Source organism: Crocodylus porosus, unplaced genomic scaffold, assembly GCF_001723895.1.
Source record: "Crocodylus porosus isolate Cpor-Errol unplaced genomic scaffold, CroPor_comp1, whole genome shotgun sequence".
Classification (NCBI taxonomy): domain Eukaryota; kingdom Metazoa; phylum Chordata; order Crocodylia; family Crocodylidae; genus Crocodylus; species Crocodylus porosus.
The window spans coordinates 62,512,687-62,530,057 of record NW_017728918.1 but is presented as its reverse complement, the minus strand read 5'-3'; the positions used below and the strand labels follow the sequence as shown (position 1 = coordinate 62,530,057).

At 40.2% G+C, this 17,371-nt stretch overlaps 1 long non-coding RNA gene across 1 annotated transcript in view; it reads right to left on the bottom strand.

Annotated features, from left to right (window-relative positions):
* LOC109311812 overlaps positions 1–17,365 on the bottom strand; it is a 29,235-nt gene extending 11,870 nt beyond the window's left edge. Inside the window, exon 1 of the long non-coding RNA XR_002101623.1 lies at positions 17,121–17,365. This is a non-coding gene — a long non-coding RNA (uncharacterized LOC109311812). The remainder of the gene's footprint in view (positions 1–17,120) is intronic.
* Positions 17,366–17,371: the final 6 nt, after the last annotated feature.

Genomic DNA, 17,371 nt, shown 5'->3' with positions numbered 1-17,371 from the left:
GGGGAGGAGCCTTTTTCCCCTCAACATTTAGCTGTGTTTTGGTGTATTTCTTTTAATGTAGTCTTAGGCTAGAAGAAGGAGAAAGCTCAAAATTACAGGTGAAAAAATTGGTTTGAACTCAAACCAGGTTTTAGAACCCCCAAATACAATTCAAACAATCCTAAACCTCAAAGTCTACAATTTTTGTTCATCTCTGCTAAAATCACACGTCAGACTGTGTTCCTACTAGCTGTTTTAGAAAAACAACTAAAACTTTTTTTTTAAAAAAGAGAATAAAGCAGTCATTTCATACCCTGCAATGATGAGAGGGTCAACAATTGGGTCAGGAAGAATCTTTTGGAATGTCGAGACTAAGTGTTTCTGCTGAAAGTGTCTGCTTTGACCTGACTTTAACTTTGCACTTGGATTTGCAGGTGTTCTGTTTCATTTGGAATACTGCTGTAAGCTTAAAATGGGCACCTGATTTTGATACGCTTTTGTCGTCTACAAAAATGCGTAACTTGTTTATAGATAATTTCTATAAAGTGAAATAATGAGAAGTCTTATCCTCCTTATGTAAGGATTACCCTCTCTCTCCAAGAGTCCTCCCTCAGGATTTTGGAGGGATAAGTCTACTGTTTCCTAAACTTCTGTGTACTGTTGGCAGTTCAGGTGTTTGCCAAGAATTGCAGTCTACATCATTCAGTATAAAGATGTCAGTGTTGATGTGTTTTATATCCACATTCTTAATCCAGAAACTCTGAAATTTAAAGTTATAATTTTTCTAAAATTTGACATACTGATTGCTGCCTTTGATGCCCCGTTGTAGATTTACAAATAAGCCAAAATAGATTAATCAGTTATGACCACAAAGATAAAGATGAGTAGAATGGGGAATACGCTTGGGCATATTATCCCCTTGTAAGGTAATGATACTATGGACTATCACCAAATTGTTACGTATCAACTATTCAAGATTTCTGTATTTGACAATTGCAGTAAAATGCTAACACATTCTTGAGAGTTCCTGTGGGATGTTGACTATCAACTGGCAATATTGTGGTACAAAATGAATTAAAACGCCATGTTCAAAATGCTAGATGGAATTCTGATCACTTTATAGCAATAGTAAAAGTTACCATGCTATGATTTTTTATGCAGAACTTACAATGTGAATGAAAACCTGAAATCAAGTTTAATAGCATCTTATGGTTTAGAAAAACAAATAAAATTTCAATTAATATTTAAGCAAGTTATTGTGTTGAGCGAGTAAATTTGGTAGTTTTGCTATTGTATCCTTCATTAGAATGGCCCAGATGTAGCCGCCAACAGGTTTTTGGCAAATATTTTGATCTTTAGTTTTATGTGAATTCCAAATTCAGGGTTTATAAAAAGTGGATGTATATTGAAAATCTTCAGCAACCAACTATCTGACATGAGCCTGAATCTAGTAATGAAAAACTGCTGTAAAGATGACAGTTTAGATGACAGCACAGGGCTTTTTGAAAGCAGTGCTTTTATCTAAGTCCTCTATCTATGCTTAAAATCAGTGTGAATTTTTTTGATAGCCCATAGGGAGCTAATCTATCTCATGTGAAACAAGCAAGAGTCTTCATGAGTTAAAATTCTGGGAACAACTTGAAAGCTTTCTAAAAGTCCTTTAGGAAGGTCAAAATACAAAACAGGTTAATATTTTAACTTTAAGAACTCTTCATTAATTGGAACTCTGATTATATCCCCTCTTGATAAGGGGAATCAGATGGTTCATACTGATGTGAAGTGACCATAATCAATGGGAAATGAGAAGCACAAGGGAGAGTCTTGTATTTAAATAAAAGGTTAAACAGAGATCATTAATGACAGGAGGAGGAGGAGGCTTTAAAAGAATCCCTGAGGAAATCTGACAGCTTATAGCCATTTGGAAATAGATCCAAAAGGTGGTATGGAGAGTAGTAATGCTGCTATTAAAACAGCACATAGAATGTTTTGGGTGATACCCAAGGGACAGGACAAAGAGAGACACAAGTCCCCAGCCAGCAGAGAGGCGGAGGGAAAGGGAAACCCTGAGGCTGAAAAACCCCTCCCCTCCACCTCAGCATGCTAGCCTGAGGCCAGCATCTGGCCACACCCCCTGCCCCCTCTGCTCAAGAGGCAAGTGGGGAAAAGCCTGGCAGGAGCACAGTAGCCCCTGCCAGGCAGACCTCAGCTGGGCTTTAAATCTTCCTACCCACCCCTCTGCTTCAGCATGCCAGCCTAAGCTGGGGTCTGCCCATGCTTTCCCTGCCCCCCTGCTCCAGTGGGGAAAAGCCTGGCAGGGGCTGCTTCCTCCCTCCCATTCCCCCACCCCCCTGGACACCCTGGCTGGGGTGAAGGTTTAAACCACCCCCTGGTCATACTCAGTGTGCCTGCCAGGGCCTGGCCACACCCCATACCCCTTCAGCTAGAGCAGGGAGTACGGAAAAGCCTGGAGGGCTTCTCTCCCAGCTTCCTTCTAGCCTTCCCGCCACTGCTGAAGGAAGTGTTCTAGTGCCCCCCCAGCTCCTAGCCTGCGCCACTGCAGGCATGTGGCTGCATTTCCAGAATCAAAAATGAATGCCCGTTCACTTACTTTTCAGTTCAATCTATGCAGTTTTAGACCTGCAGTGATTGAACTGATTCAGCCTCGTGCTTTTTGACTCTCTGTACATACCCCGGGAGATAAGCCCAGAAAAGGGCTATGCGGATCCAACTGCCTAAATTCTATCCACTAAACCTGGAGGCTAATGAAGAATTCAGAAGAGAAAGAGAAGATGGTCCATGCAAAGAATTAGTTTTTTTTGGTGATCTTTCATTTTGGGGAGTAATCCCCAAATACTCCCACGTGTGCAAGTTCAGTGTGCAGTACAGCTCCCAGGAAGGCATGCTGAGGAGTTCCAATTTTAAGACACTTCAAAACTGCACTCCTATGTCCACAGTAACCAACTGATGTATGTCAAATTGAGAAAACCATATGCATGTTTATGTGCAGAACTCCAGGAAGCAATTCGACAAGTGATGATAGTGGATATGGAGTCTAAGTTTCCCTGAAATATGCAAGAATACCAAGAAGTTGATTATTTAAATCCAGGTGGAACTCAAGACAATATTTTTGGCATAAATTTGAGGTGATAACAACAGAACAATTTCATTTTTGTAGAATACAGTGAATAGAAAATCTGATATACCTGTAGCTGACTTACTTTTCTCATAGATGTGATTGCAATAGAATACATTAGCTTTAAGTTTCATCTCTTAAGGATCCAAAGAGCAATCTGTTACCATTGTAGCAGGTTGAGATTCTGTATATGGGGTACGTTCACATTTATAGGAACACATTCAGTCCTTAATGGAAATATGTAGCAGCAGAATGATTAAAGACATGAGCATGATGGTATACTGAATTAGCTATAGGTATAACTTGACTGAAAACAAGAAGGCTGCATCCACATGAGCATGGATGTTTATTTCCCTGGGGACAAGAAGCAATGGCACACCTCGTCATGTTGTGCCGCTGCTATTTGTCCCCAGGAAACGTCTATGCCATGCGCCCTCTGGCGTGTGGCAGGTTACCCTGGGTCTGGTAGAGGAGGCTGGGCCAATAACTCTGCTGGCCCCAGCAGCCTTACTTGGGTCCTTGGAGAGCTGCAGTTGTGGCAATCCTGCCACTCAGAGACTGGCCAGCAGCTGAAGCATGGCTCTGGCTAGCCTGGTTCTGGTTTTGGGAGGCACATGCTGCCCCTGCTGCCCTCCTTTCTTTTTTTTTTTTTTTTTTTTACCCTGGGAGATCTCGGGGCCAAAAAACTCCCTGTGCTGCTATCTTGCAGTGTGGGGAACACCTGAATGTGCAGTGAGTGGTGCCACATACTGTATGGCCATGCTTATCTGGACGCAGCTGAAGAGGCTAAAAGCTAAGTAAATAGGCAAAGTTGAATCATATGAAAGCAGTATATAGAATGACTTTTCTGCTCCCCATAATGAAAATCTCATCTTTGAAAAAGAACTTAACGTGGAAGCTTGCTAGGTCCTAACAAAATTCTCTGCTTCTGCAGAAAAGGTTAGGGAATAGTTCTTGTCAACATCCTTTGATAAACGTGTTGAAGTGTGGCTATTTTGGATTGGGACAAGGACTAAAATTGTTTTTCCTGTGTCAAGTGGGGTTGGTAGTGCAAATAAAGACTAGATGTCAAACTGAGAGAACAGTGGCATGTTTATGCCCCATTTCTTGGGCAAAAAGTCCATCACTATTTTAAAGGTAATTTGAGCTGGTCCTATAATCTGTACTCTGCTGGTCAGATTAAGACTGGCACAAGTTCAGACTTTAGGAACATAGGACTAGAAGGCAACACCTGGGTCTTTAAGTCCAGCTCTGTGCTCTTGATGGAAACCACTGCATATAAACCTATCTAAAACTACTAAGGTTGCTTACCACTATTACTCCTTTTAAAGGTTTTCCAGAACCTCACTCTGCTGACAGTTAGAAATCCAGTTCTGTATCATTTCCTCTCAGCAGAATTGTTGAAAGAAAGCTCCTTTTCACTTTTTGCTATAACATAGTTATGACATTGTTTATCACCAGTAGGACCATGTGACCACTGAGTAACAACAGAAAGGATCGAGACCCGAGTTGCTGGTACATAATTTTGTAATGTTTGTGGAGCTTGATTTTTCATGTAGTCTGTAACTCCACTGCCTGATTCACAAGACCGATTTTCAGATTTTGACCTGCAAGTTATCTACTTCTGTATTTTCATACATCTGGCGCACACTTTCACATTGAAGATTTCACGTGAAACAGAATCACTATTAATGCAAAATCTTTTCTTCCATCTCATTCTATAGCAGGGGTTTCAAACTCAAATTGAGTTTGCAAGCTGGAAGCAGACGGAGGGGATTCTTTCAGGTTGGATGACCCACCGCTAGATCCAGTGCATGGGGCTTCTCACAATGGCAAGGAAATGGGGATTAATGTCACTGCTGCTTGCCCCACTGCCAGTGATTGGCATCTCCAACCTGGGTGCTGGTCCACAGAGGTGGAACTGGTAGGGTTTGCTTCCAGAAGTAGGAAGTGTCAGCATAGCTAGCAGCTATGAGATTCATGTGGCAGCTGCTGCAAAATTATCTGACAAGCAGTGATTCGAAAGCCTAAATTCTGCAGTGAAAAAAGCAGGCATTAGGGTTAACCCCACATCCCTATCAATCTTGCCAGCACCAACCATGGTTGCTGCTCTGACCTCTCAGTCTACTGTTTAATGTTGCATCTGGCTTCTGGAGCTGCTGCAGGGAAAGTACAATGGTGTTGCAGGGGTGGGGTGCAATGGAGAGAGAGGTGTTCCCTGCCTTCATTCCTCACTGCCCCCTCCAGGCTCTTGCCACTCTGCTACGTCCTATGGGCCGCATCCATTGATGTGTCATCCAGACACTGAAAAGTACCACAGGCTGGATCTGGCCTATGGGCCATGTTTGACACCTGCTCTACAAAATGTTTGCCCTTGCTTTGTAAACAGCAACAAACAGTGCTTTGGTAAACATCGCTGCTTTTCTGAAAAGATGAGTTAGTCACGTCTAGATGATTGGCTCATTTGGTGAAATTTTCCTTCAGTTCCTTCAGTTGTATTATTTCACTGTTTCTTTTCTTCATGCTCAAAAGAGGAAAGTATTTCACTGGGCGTTAACAGACTCTACAACAGCCAGAGCTTATCTGTTCCAAGACAGATTCAAAATAATTTCAAACCTCAGGTATCTTCAACAGCAGCTTCATTGTGAGGTGAGGGGTTTGGGGGATATGGCTTATGAGGAAAGACTGAGGGAACTGAGGTTATTTAGCCTACAGAAGAGGAGACTGAGAGGGGACTTAATAGCAGCCTTCAACTATCTAAAGGGGAGTTTGAGAAAGGATGGAGCTAGACTGTTCTCAGTGGTGGCAGATGACAGATGGTTTCAAGTTGCAGCAAGGGAAATTTCGGTTAGATATTAGGAAGAATTTTCTTATTAGGAGGGTAGTAAAACACTGAAACAGGTTATCCAGAGAGGTGGTGGAAGCTCCATACTTAGAGGTTTTCAAAACCCAACTTGACAAAGCCTTCGCTGAGATGATCTAGTTGGGGATGGTCATGCTTTGAGCAGAGGGTTGGATTAGATGACCTCCTGAGGTCCCTTCCAACCTTAACTTTCTATGATTCATGCTGAGGGCTGAACTTGTTTACATTTGTTTGGGCCTCCTTTACATTTGTAACACAATGTGCCATATGTCACCTACATTGGTTAATATTTGTGTACATGTTGAGCAAACACCACAGGGAACGTGACTTTTTACTAATGTTGACTGATTCATCCATCTCTGTAAGGGTGCATCTGGACTATAATCATGTATGAGATCTGTGGACATGTGACTCTAGTACACATGAAAGTATTAGGACTGAGAGTAGTTTTCAGAGGCTGTATTACCTTCATATCAATGATCCAATAACTAATGAGCAACAAGACAGCTGTGTTTTATATAAACAGGCAGGGAGAATCCTGACCATCCCCTTCATACAGGAAGCATTTAAACTATTGTACACTTGGCAATATGAATGAATCTCTTTGCAATATCTCTTCCTGGTCTGAAAAGTGTTGTAACAGAGGAGTATACATATTTTGGTGGATCATGAGTAAATGATGGGAGGATTCCAGTACGTTGTTCAAGATTAGGGTTTTTTTTCCAGTATGCTACTTTGTAATAGACAAGAACAAAAAAACTTTCACTTCATGCTCTATAAAGGTCTGTGCCCATTATTTCTATCAGATACTTTCAGTGGTCCACATGAGCGAAGTATACTTGTTTTCATTCCCAGGGTGCTTGGGAAGTTTGGACAAAATTCGCCCTGATCATCGTGACAATGCTTACCTGGCCCTAGAAGTTTTGATATCTGGAGCTGATACTCTTATTAGTCCACTGAAACCCAGGAGTTGATAGTAGAAGACATTTGAAACTTGGTGGGCATAAGAGTTACAACCGATTGACTCTTATTTTGGACAATTAGTCTGGTGATCTTTAAAGAGACTATCAGTTAACCCTGAAGTGTACCAGGCCACACTTTCTACGTATCTTGCTTCTGTTATTTTTTTTGCATCCCCTCTATGTTTGTTTCTTACAGGTCTTTCATCTAATTAGTATTACTGAACAAACTAATTTAAGTCCTCCAACTCAGAACTCCCTCTACTAGGACCCAAACAGGTTATTTGCAAAGCATGCCCATTTCAGAGGTCTGTAGCATTGCTGGGGTTTACTCTGTATTTAGTCCCCAGAAGTGTTGAGATCTAGATCTGAGGCTTCTTTTTGGCAGTTGTGCTGCAATCTTTTTAAGGAGATTCCAAGCATCCATCACTCTATTTGTGAGTCACTGACTGCGCAGCTGACTGCTCAGCAGCATCCCAGCACAGTTGCCTAGTGATGCTTACTGTGCAGTAGCTCGTTACTACTATGCATTAGCATCACAACATGGTTAGTGCTTGGTGATGCTACTGCACAGTAGTAACAAGCTACTGTGCATTAGTAACGAGCTACTGCGTAGTAAGCGCCTCATGTAGGAGCAGCCACTATGACTAGAGTATAAAGACAAGTACTCAAAGAAAGTAAAGATACTACTTCTTCACGGTAGTATTGTACATTGATGTTCCATGACCTGCCCCCTTTCTTTGCTACCTTTGAATCCTGTAATACTGAAATTCCACAGCTAGGAAAGAACCAAGCAACAGCTGGGCCTGCACTGCACTTTAACCTGTGGCACAGGAAGAAGTACAAAAATACTCAGAACCAATAAAAGGACTCAAAAGTCTTTGGTCAAAATATTCTTATTGTGTGTGTATGGGAATAATACTCCAAGAATGGTTTACATTTTTATGAATTCCAGATATACCAGAATGTAAACAACTTTTTAAATTTGGTAAATGACTGGAAGAAGCAAGAGTGGTGGGTTCTATATCAAGTGGTGAGGTTTTGCATCTTTGTTAAACTTTTGTTCTGTTGGACTTGTTTGCCATTCTAAGAAACAGTGACAGACTTTCTTTGGAGGGCCATGCTAAAGGAAAAAAGCTGAGTGGCTATCTTGAACTTTTGATTTGAGCTATTTTTATTCTAACCCAAAAATAGAGGACTCTGTTAGTTTAGCCTTCTGACCAAATTAAAACATACCAGCAACAGGAAATAGAGGGAACATCCATATCCAGGGATAGAGAAGTGCTTTCAGATGATCTACTTTAGAATTTGACTGGAATTGTTTGTTCAGTCTTAGTCAGATAAATAGCCCTCCCTGATTTTTAGAATCTCTCTCAATTTTTAAATGTTTGTAAAATATTTTCATTAGCTATTACTTTAAAAGGAAACTCCAGAAAAATGTTATTAAGGCTGTCATGATCAGACTTCCTCTTAGAGATAGAAACCCCTCTATTCTGTCAAAAGAATAGAAAATTGTTTTGTAGCTAAAGATGCATTCTATAGCCTTCTTTGAAAGGCTGACTAGAAGAGAACCTTTCTAATATCTGAAGCATCTGAGACGGGTGGTCTGTTTTTTTTTCCTTTGGTGTGCTTTTAAATTGAACAGCACTGTTGTCATAATCATGGATTTAAGTTTGTGGGGAAAATAGAAACAATCCTGTCCTAGGAGAAGGATGACTGTCATAGTTTGGCTGTTGTGGAATCTGCAATAGTTAGAGACAATTACCTGATATATCATATCTCTAATAATTGTCTCTAAGATATTTAATTACCAACAGTCAAAAACATTAGTTTTAGAACTTCACTTGGAATCTTTGTAATCCTAAAAACTCCTGATTTTGAATTTTGGCCTGTATGAATTATTTGAGACACTCACCAGAACAATGCAGTTCTATTACATTATTGGGGATTAAGGTTTTCTTTCAATAGATTTATTTGTAACAGGCAAGAACACATTATGGTCAGAAAAATTCTGTGCCATTCTTCAGGATATTGGGGGAAAGATAACTTGCAAAACCCTTTAAAATGGGAGATGATCCCTGTAGTTTGCTTTGGCAGTGGTGTAGTTTAGCTGTTTTGTTTGCTATGTTTTCTTTCATTTTCTTTGACTCCTCACCTGGCTCATTCATGTTTGAAGCCAAAACAAGAATTTGCTAGTCTGTAAGCACTGTAATACTGTTGTTAATTCCTCTGTTTGTACCAGACATATGTTCCAGAATTCTGTTTAGGGATTAATGTGCTGCTTGAGATTTTTTTTTTTCATTTGAGGCATAAAATTAAACCTTAGGAGAACTCATAATCAGTAGGGATACCACTGTCCAAAAGTAAGAATGAAATTCAGGTGAACTTTCATTTGGGTAAAATTTCTTTGCAGTTTGTAAAAAAAACAAAACAAACAAAACAACAACCCCCCCCCAACAAAACAAAACAAAAAAAACCCAACCCCCCAACAAAAACCCAAAATATATACAAGTATTTCTCTTTATATCTTGTATTACATTGCTCTGTACTAGTATTACTAACTCCTGTGATTTTTTTTTTATCCTGTTTTGCAATAACTTTCTGGACAGAGGAGATTTGTGAGAACCTCGGGAGGTTTTTTTTGGTTTTATGTTGTTTTTTTTTAAGATGCATCTAGTCTTCATGGTAATGGATAAAATCTTGAAAATTTGATCCAAATATACCCTGAAAGGTCATAAAATAAAATAAAGAATGCAAGTAAAAACAACCCAATTTGTAAACAAGATTTTGTTTATGTTTGGGTTTGGAGGTAGTGGTATTGTGCAAAGGTGAGCAACTGTTTCAACCTTTGGGAAATTGCATTCAGCAGCAGGTTAATGGTCCCTATAAAGACATTTGTATGACTATTTAAAAGCCTTTCAATGACAAAAGATGCAAGAGATGTTCCATTGTGTGGACACCCATAAGTAAAACTGTTCATTCTAGTTTCAGTCTTATTTAGATGTTATTTAAATTTGCATTTTAAATGCCCTATTGCATAACAAGCTTTAAGAACAGAACCCAATTAAAAATAAATTCTTTGTGTTACTTTAAGATGACAATCCAGTCTAAGATATTGTTCCTTACTGTATTTGATTGTGATCTAATACAAGTAGTGTATCAATGAGAAGCAATAGTGACCCTCACTTGATACTGAAAGATCAGACTCTTCCTCAGCCTTTGTGAGGTTGGACCTTTTAAAAACCTCCATGGTGTGCTGCTATCTCAAATCTTACTTCATGTTGAACTGGTAATAAACTGGCTAATAAACTTGGAACCTTATATACTCCTGTATTCATAAAAGGACTTAAGATTATGTGTCTGTTACTTTCGGCCAGTGGTGCTCAACCTTTTTCCCCAGGGGGCTGGATAGGCAGTGCATGGTCTGATAGTAGGCCGGTTGGTGGCAGTTCTGATTCAGCATCATGGTTCAAACAGCAAGCACCATTTGGCTATGTGGAGGGGGGTGGGGGCAGCAAGGCCTGAGCTGAGCCCAGGGGGGAAAGGTGGCTTCACCCTGCCCCATGTGCAAGGGGTGGGATGTTACCGGGTGGGGAGGAAGGGAGCTTGACCCAGCCCTGCAGGGGGAAGGGGCATGACCCAGCCCCAACTCAGTCTTGCAGGAAAAAAGGAAGCATGGCCCAGGCTTCCAGCAAGGGGGAGACATGGCCCAGGCCTATGGAGGAAAAAGGGGTATAGCCTGGCCCCATGGAGGGCAGGAAACGCTGCCTGGCTCTGACTAAGCATACAGGGCTTTGGGTTTAGGAATTTTGCAGGAGGCTCCCCTCTGCCAAATTTCCTCACACATAGGGAGCCTTGCAGACCAGAGGCAATGGCTCTGCAGGCCACATATGGCCTGTGGGCCAGAGGTTGAGCCCACAAGTCTAAAATCTAGACACTCAAAACTTGCTGCCTATCCTTGGGAAAGACTTTAAGTCTACAGGCAGGTAATTTTCTGGCATGGTTGTTCTGGGATGGCATGGTTGTTTATGGCTATACCATAAACAAAAAAAAATGTCTCTCTCACCTATTTCATACCTAAGGCTGATCGGGATGCAAAATCAAAATCATACCAGTGCAAATCAAGCCTGTAGGGCCTGATTTGACAAGCACTCTAAAATGCCACACTGGATCATGGACGAATAGTGGTGCCCCTAGTCTTTTTGAATAGCATTAGGTACACTGGAATGAAAACTACAGAAGCCAGCACACTGAGTTGGAACTGCCTAAACTAAGATGATAGGAAATACTGAAGGGGTAAGACAGAAAGCATGTAAGCATACGAATGCTCGCTCATGATCTTTACTACTTTACTACTTTCAGCATCCACCTCTGAACTCCCCCTAACTCTGTTACAGTCTTTTAGAGGTAACGTGACAAACAGAATATTGTATTCCTAGAAGAGGTATTACAGCTGTTAAGAGCAATATATTCTGTACTTTCCATGCTGTTCATAATGTATCCCAGCATTTTTTTTACTGTTTTCACTGTTGCTGTTCATTGTGTTGAATATTTTTCCTGACTCTCTTTACAGAATAGGCATACCTATTTTAAACTGTTCTCTGCAATATATGTTACTTTGAATTTGTTAACATCAATTGTAAGTTGTAACCACACTGCCCATACACTGTACTTGATTTAGTTTCTAGGGTCGGAAGGGACCTGAGCAGATCATCAAGTCCGACCCCCCGCCATGGGCAGGAAAGGATGCTGGGGTCAAACGACCACGGCAAGGTGTACATCCAGCCTCCTTTTAAAGACCCCCAGGGTAGGACCCAGCACCAGACCCTTTTGAAAATTTCCCACAACCTTGTCAAGTCTTGACTAACTTGAAAAATCATCTGCATATTTTGTCATTTCTCACTGTCCCTTTTCCAAGCCCGTAACAAATATATTTAAATAACTGCTAAGCAGTGTGTCAAATTCTGATTTCAGCCATGATGTAAATCTAGCAATTTCATTATCAGTAACTCCAGTGGAAATGCTCCAGATCTACACTAATGTCACTGATAATAATTAGGCCTCCCTAAAGAGACAACAATCAGTGACCCCAAATCCATACTAAGCAGCTGATTTTTTTTAAAGGATATAGTACTGTCACTTTCCATCTCACATGAGAAATGTCAATCAGGAACAGCTCTTTAACTTAATTGAACATAAAACTGAAATTTAAAGAAAAAATGGAATAGGTAACTTGCTACAGCTGTGTGAATAAACTACTAAAATACATAATTTCATCACTGATTTAGCACTTTTCTGAAATCAACCAATTCACTTCAGTAAAATTGGCTGTTTAAAGTTTTAAATGTTATTAAAAGTTATTTTGAGAGATTTTTTTTCACTCAAAATCTGCATTACCATGTTGCACTAGAAAATGCATTTTCTTGTTGCTATAACTTTCAGTAGAGATGCTATGGAAGTGGTTCATAGAAGTAATAATTTCCCACATTGTTCCATAGGGGTTTTTTTCCCCGACTTCTGTCTTCATTCTAGTATAGCAGTGTTCTCTAAAATATACTGTGTACAGAAGTTACTAAAGCAAAACTTAAAAAGATCTTTAAAAGTGTAAGGTTTACAAATATGTATTACATGTTAAACTAACCTTGGTGGCATCAAATGGAAACAGATTATGGCAGATATCCAAACTTTTCTGCAGAAGAATAGTTACAGTGGGGAACAATTAAGCCCAGCACTTAAATCTTTTACTTAAATTTCTTTGGACAATTAGGGAATATATTCAGCTTACAAAATCTTACTGTCAAAATGACTGAGTAACTTTATTTGAGGATCTTATATGGGACTGATGGACATAAATTATGTGACTCAAACAAAGCTTAAATAGTGTATTTTATTCTGGGGGTATTACATAGCTCTAAATCTAATTTTTTCTTGACTAAAAAAGTTTAAATGTATATGAAAAAAGATTTAATAGTGAAGTTAAAAATGTTGTAATAGATATAATTCATGTGCTTAAAAGTAAGGACAGTCTAAGAAATTTTCCCAAATCATTGGATGACACTGATTCAAAGATGACGTTTTGCTATTCATCACTTATTTCTATACAATAGCCTGACTACAAGTTGTTTTCTTTTTTTAAACAATAATCAGCTTTCAAAACTTAACCTAGATTTCACTTTACACTAGCATGCCTGCATTAATAACATGCAGAACTAAAGTTATTTGTTTGAAGTCAGCCATTTTACATCATATTTATGAAATAATAGTTTGTCAGTATTGTCGGCAGATTGTGTAATGTAAGTCTTCAGCTGTAAGGGCTAACTCACACCAGCAGGGGAGAGACATTGAAAAACAGGATAGCATAACACATTCCCATTAATACCAACAGTTATTGTAAAAGAAATGTATGTAGTCAGAATATATAGTAATGAAAGCAACAAAGGTGGAAGACAAAGAGGTGTTTAAATACTTTGATATTTAAATCCCATACATGGACTTATAAGAACTTTGAAAATGACTGTGTACATTTGAATAATCAGCTAAGCAGCTGATCTAGAGTGCAGAAGTAATTGGTTCATCAATGATGTAAAGTATGAACAAATGTCTTCCCGAACTAAAAAGTTAACAACAATCTACAAAGTGATTAAAATAGCACTGGTCATAAATAATTTGTTCCTATTAATTCTGAAAAACACCTACATCTTCCTCTTTGGTAGAGTATCAAAGTTTATAAAAGAAGGCAATTGTTTAGGAATAAGAAACGGTTAATACAGCTTCCCATCTGAAAGAAGACAGACCAGGAGGATTTAAATTAGTATTTGAATGGTGTTTCCCCCCAACAAGCAAAATTTAGTTCTAATTTTTTTTCTAAAACTGAACAAAAGCCCATTTGTTAGGAAAGTATTTGTCCAGGAAATAATAAGGGGCCAGACCAGATTACATAAAAGAAAAATGCAATGAACTAGAGTCACTCCACTGAACTCCTGATGATAATGCATTTTTAAAGCAAGAAATTAAACCAGACTGACAACTGATAGTGATAAGAAGTCTTGATGGGTAGGCATACCTGGAGAACAAAAATACTTCCAACACACCTACATGCAAACAGAAATCACAACACACAAAAAAGCATATTAAATGCCTTCTAAATATGAAGTTGAGATGGCAAAAGGGATTATTGGGGTACTAAACTAGGGACATATTAAAAGGATACCATTTTCTGAATGTGGTGAGAATCTGCCATTTGGGGTGAAACAACAACAGTTAAAAAGGCTGCATGCGGACACAAGGCCATGTGAAGCAGACAAAAATTGAGGCACTTAGATTGTCTATGATTGATTTTTGAAAAAATGAATTGCTATGTATATTAAAGTGTAAGTATGTATAAATTTTACTACATACACACAATCTCTTGAGCAGAGTAAGATGCATTTATTTTAAAAAGTCACAAAGGTAAGAAAAATCTGTACAAAAAGGTACAATACATGCATGCAAACTGATGAACTATATCGAGTTTTCATAAGCTGTTAAGGGATTAAAACAAATTACTAATCATATTAATTAAAAATAAGGGTTTTGTTGTGCTGTTTTAAAATTTTAACAATTGCAATCTGAAGAGGTAAAATCATTCCATGGCTTTTTTTCTAATGCAGACAGAAATAGCCCATAAAAACTGCAATGAATAACAGAGTGAATGAACATGTCAGTGTATCTAGTTAAAAAGAATGTAATTTGACAAGAACATACAAAATAAAAAAAAGACTATTGTGGAGGACAGCATTTAAGGCTCTGAAAATTCATAGATGTAATTTTTTTCTGTTCAGGAAAAGAAAAACTCTCTCCATTGCATTTAAGTATAATGTGCAGCTAAAACATCCCTGAAAAAACAACAGAATATTAAAAACAAAACAAAACACCTTAATGTACATCACCAAACAGAAATAATTTAAAATCTTTCCCTGAAGCAAATGCAACTTTCACATAAAATAAAAGTAATCTGTTGATCTTATTCCATGAGGAACCTGAATTTGAACGTACAACAGCACAAGTATGTCTTACATTTATATATTTATTAGATATTGTTTTTGTTACTATTGTGCCTAGGCCAGAGTCATGGATTGGTGCCCTGTTGTGCTAGATATTGTACAATAACACAGAATCCTTATTTCTACAATCAAAAAACCAAGAAAGCTTTGGTACTGTTTTACTCTAAATCAGAAAAGTTGTTACAAGCTGTCAAAAGACCAAGAATGTTACAGTGTATCTAGGATACTTCCCCTTCTGGATCAAAATCTTTTGGGGTTTAATTGTCAGAGTACCTGACTTACAGGTACAATTACATCATACATTAGGCATACTTTGTTATACACAGATGTCACTGGAAAATTAAAATGTTAATTCACTTAGTCCTTAGTTGTCAACACTGTTTAATGCATGGAAGAACACAACACATTTCTAGAAAAAATGAACAATTTTATTTTCGTAATTTTTATTGAGTAATAAAGGCGATTACAAAACTATTATAAATATTGAAACATTGCTATAGAACCTATGGTTAAAAGGTAGGACAGTTACTGTTATAAGAAAACAATAAAAGGGAGAGACATACTTGGAAAAAAATATCAGGCAAAGGCTACTTCCTTGAAAAATGGATCAGGTCTACTACATACAGTACGCATATTTTTAGTACTTGGAAAAATATTAAAGAATTTTTAAGGATGCTGACAACGCGATCACATTACAGCACCACACATCAGGTTGTAGTATTTAAAAATGTAAGAACTGCCATTTAATAGGTTAGACCATGGGCCCATCTTGCCCAGTGTCCTGTGTCACACAGGGGCAGAATGGATGCTGAAAGGGAGACTGAACTGGTATGACCAGGGATTTTTTTCCTCACTTGCAGCCTCCAGCATTTAAAGTCTGATTCAGAGGCTGTACCCCTCATTCCCATGCTCAATAGTTGCTGATGTACCATTCCTCCAAAAATGAGTGCAATCCCTTTCTGAATCTAGCTCAACTGTCAGCTTCCACAACATCTGGTGGCAGAGTGCCATACTTTAGTAACATGCTGTGTGACAAAGAACTTCCTTTTATTAGTTTTAAACTTACTACCTACTAATTTCATTTTATGACCCCGAGTTCTCATGTTGTGAGAGAGTAAATAATAAATCCCTATTTGCTTTCTCTTTGCCATTTAGTATTTTGTAAACCCTGATCATGTGCCCTCAAGCATCTCTTTTCTAAACAGAATAGGCCTGGCCTCTTTGGTCTCTCACCCCACGTAAGGCCCTCCATACCACTAACCATCCCTGCAGGACCCCCCTCTCCTTCTACATCCTTTCTGAGGTGTGGGAATTAGGACTGGGCCTGGCAATCAAGCTGTGGACTCACCACGGATTTAGAAAGGGGTACAACGACACTTTCTCACCATTGGCATTCACCGTTCTGTTTCCAAAAGTGTACCTCTCTTTTGGGAAAGTGTGGGCCATCTAGGCATCAATTCTCTGGCACTTGCACTCCTGCCGTGCTGCTGGAGGTGGCTGTAGCAAGTGCTTTCACCACCCCAAGGAGAAACCTCAGACACAGGGAGGACATAGGTTTGCAGAGGTTGGCTTGTCAGCTGGCACATATAGGCATGTGTGTGTGTATGTAGATGTATACAGTTAGATGTGCACAGGTCTATATATATATGTATATTAATCTATATATAAAAACATCTATATAATCTACACAAGCTAGAGCTATCTATATCAACATATCTATACTGATAGATCTATATACACACAGATAAATACAGAGATACGTTTATATATCTGTATACAGGTAGATATGGATACAGATCTATGTATCGATAGAGAACTATATATTGTGCCTCAACACCCCCTAAACGACTCCCCATCTAAGCTGCCCCTTCTCTGACCAGGACCTAACGCGGAGGCCGAGGGCAAGCGGCGCGGTCCCCTTGGCCCCCGGCCCGTCCCCGCCCCAGTCCTGGGGCGCGGCCGTTACCCCGAGGCTCGCGCGCGCGTGCGGGGGGGTGGGGACTGCGTCACGGGCCGCCCCGCCCGTGTGTCCGCGAGCGCGGTCCCCGCCGCCACCGCCCAGCGATACTAGCCCGGGGGAGGGGGCTGCGGCGCCCGCGCGCCACACATCGCACCGCGCCGGGGTTGCCCCGCCGCCGAGTTACCTCCGCACCGGCCTCGGCTCCCACCCGTCCTCCACCGGCAGCCGGGGGGACGCGGCCGAGGCAGCCGGGCCGCGGCGGCAGTAGAGAGGTCAGGGCGGCCGGTGCAGCCCCGCGGGGAGCGAGTGAGGCCGGGCCGTGAGGGGCCGGGCCCGCTACTGCCGCGCGCCCCTCCCCCCACCCGTGCGTCGTATCCCTCCGCTTCGGCCTGGCAGAGAAAGCGGCGGCGCGCGCCCCGCCTCTGCTGTTCCGAC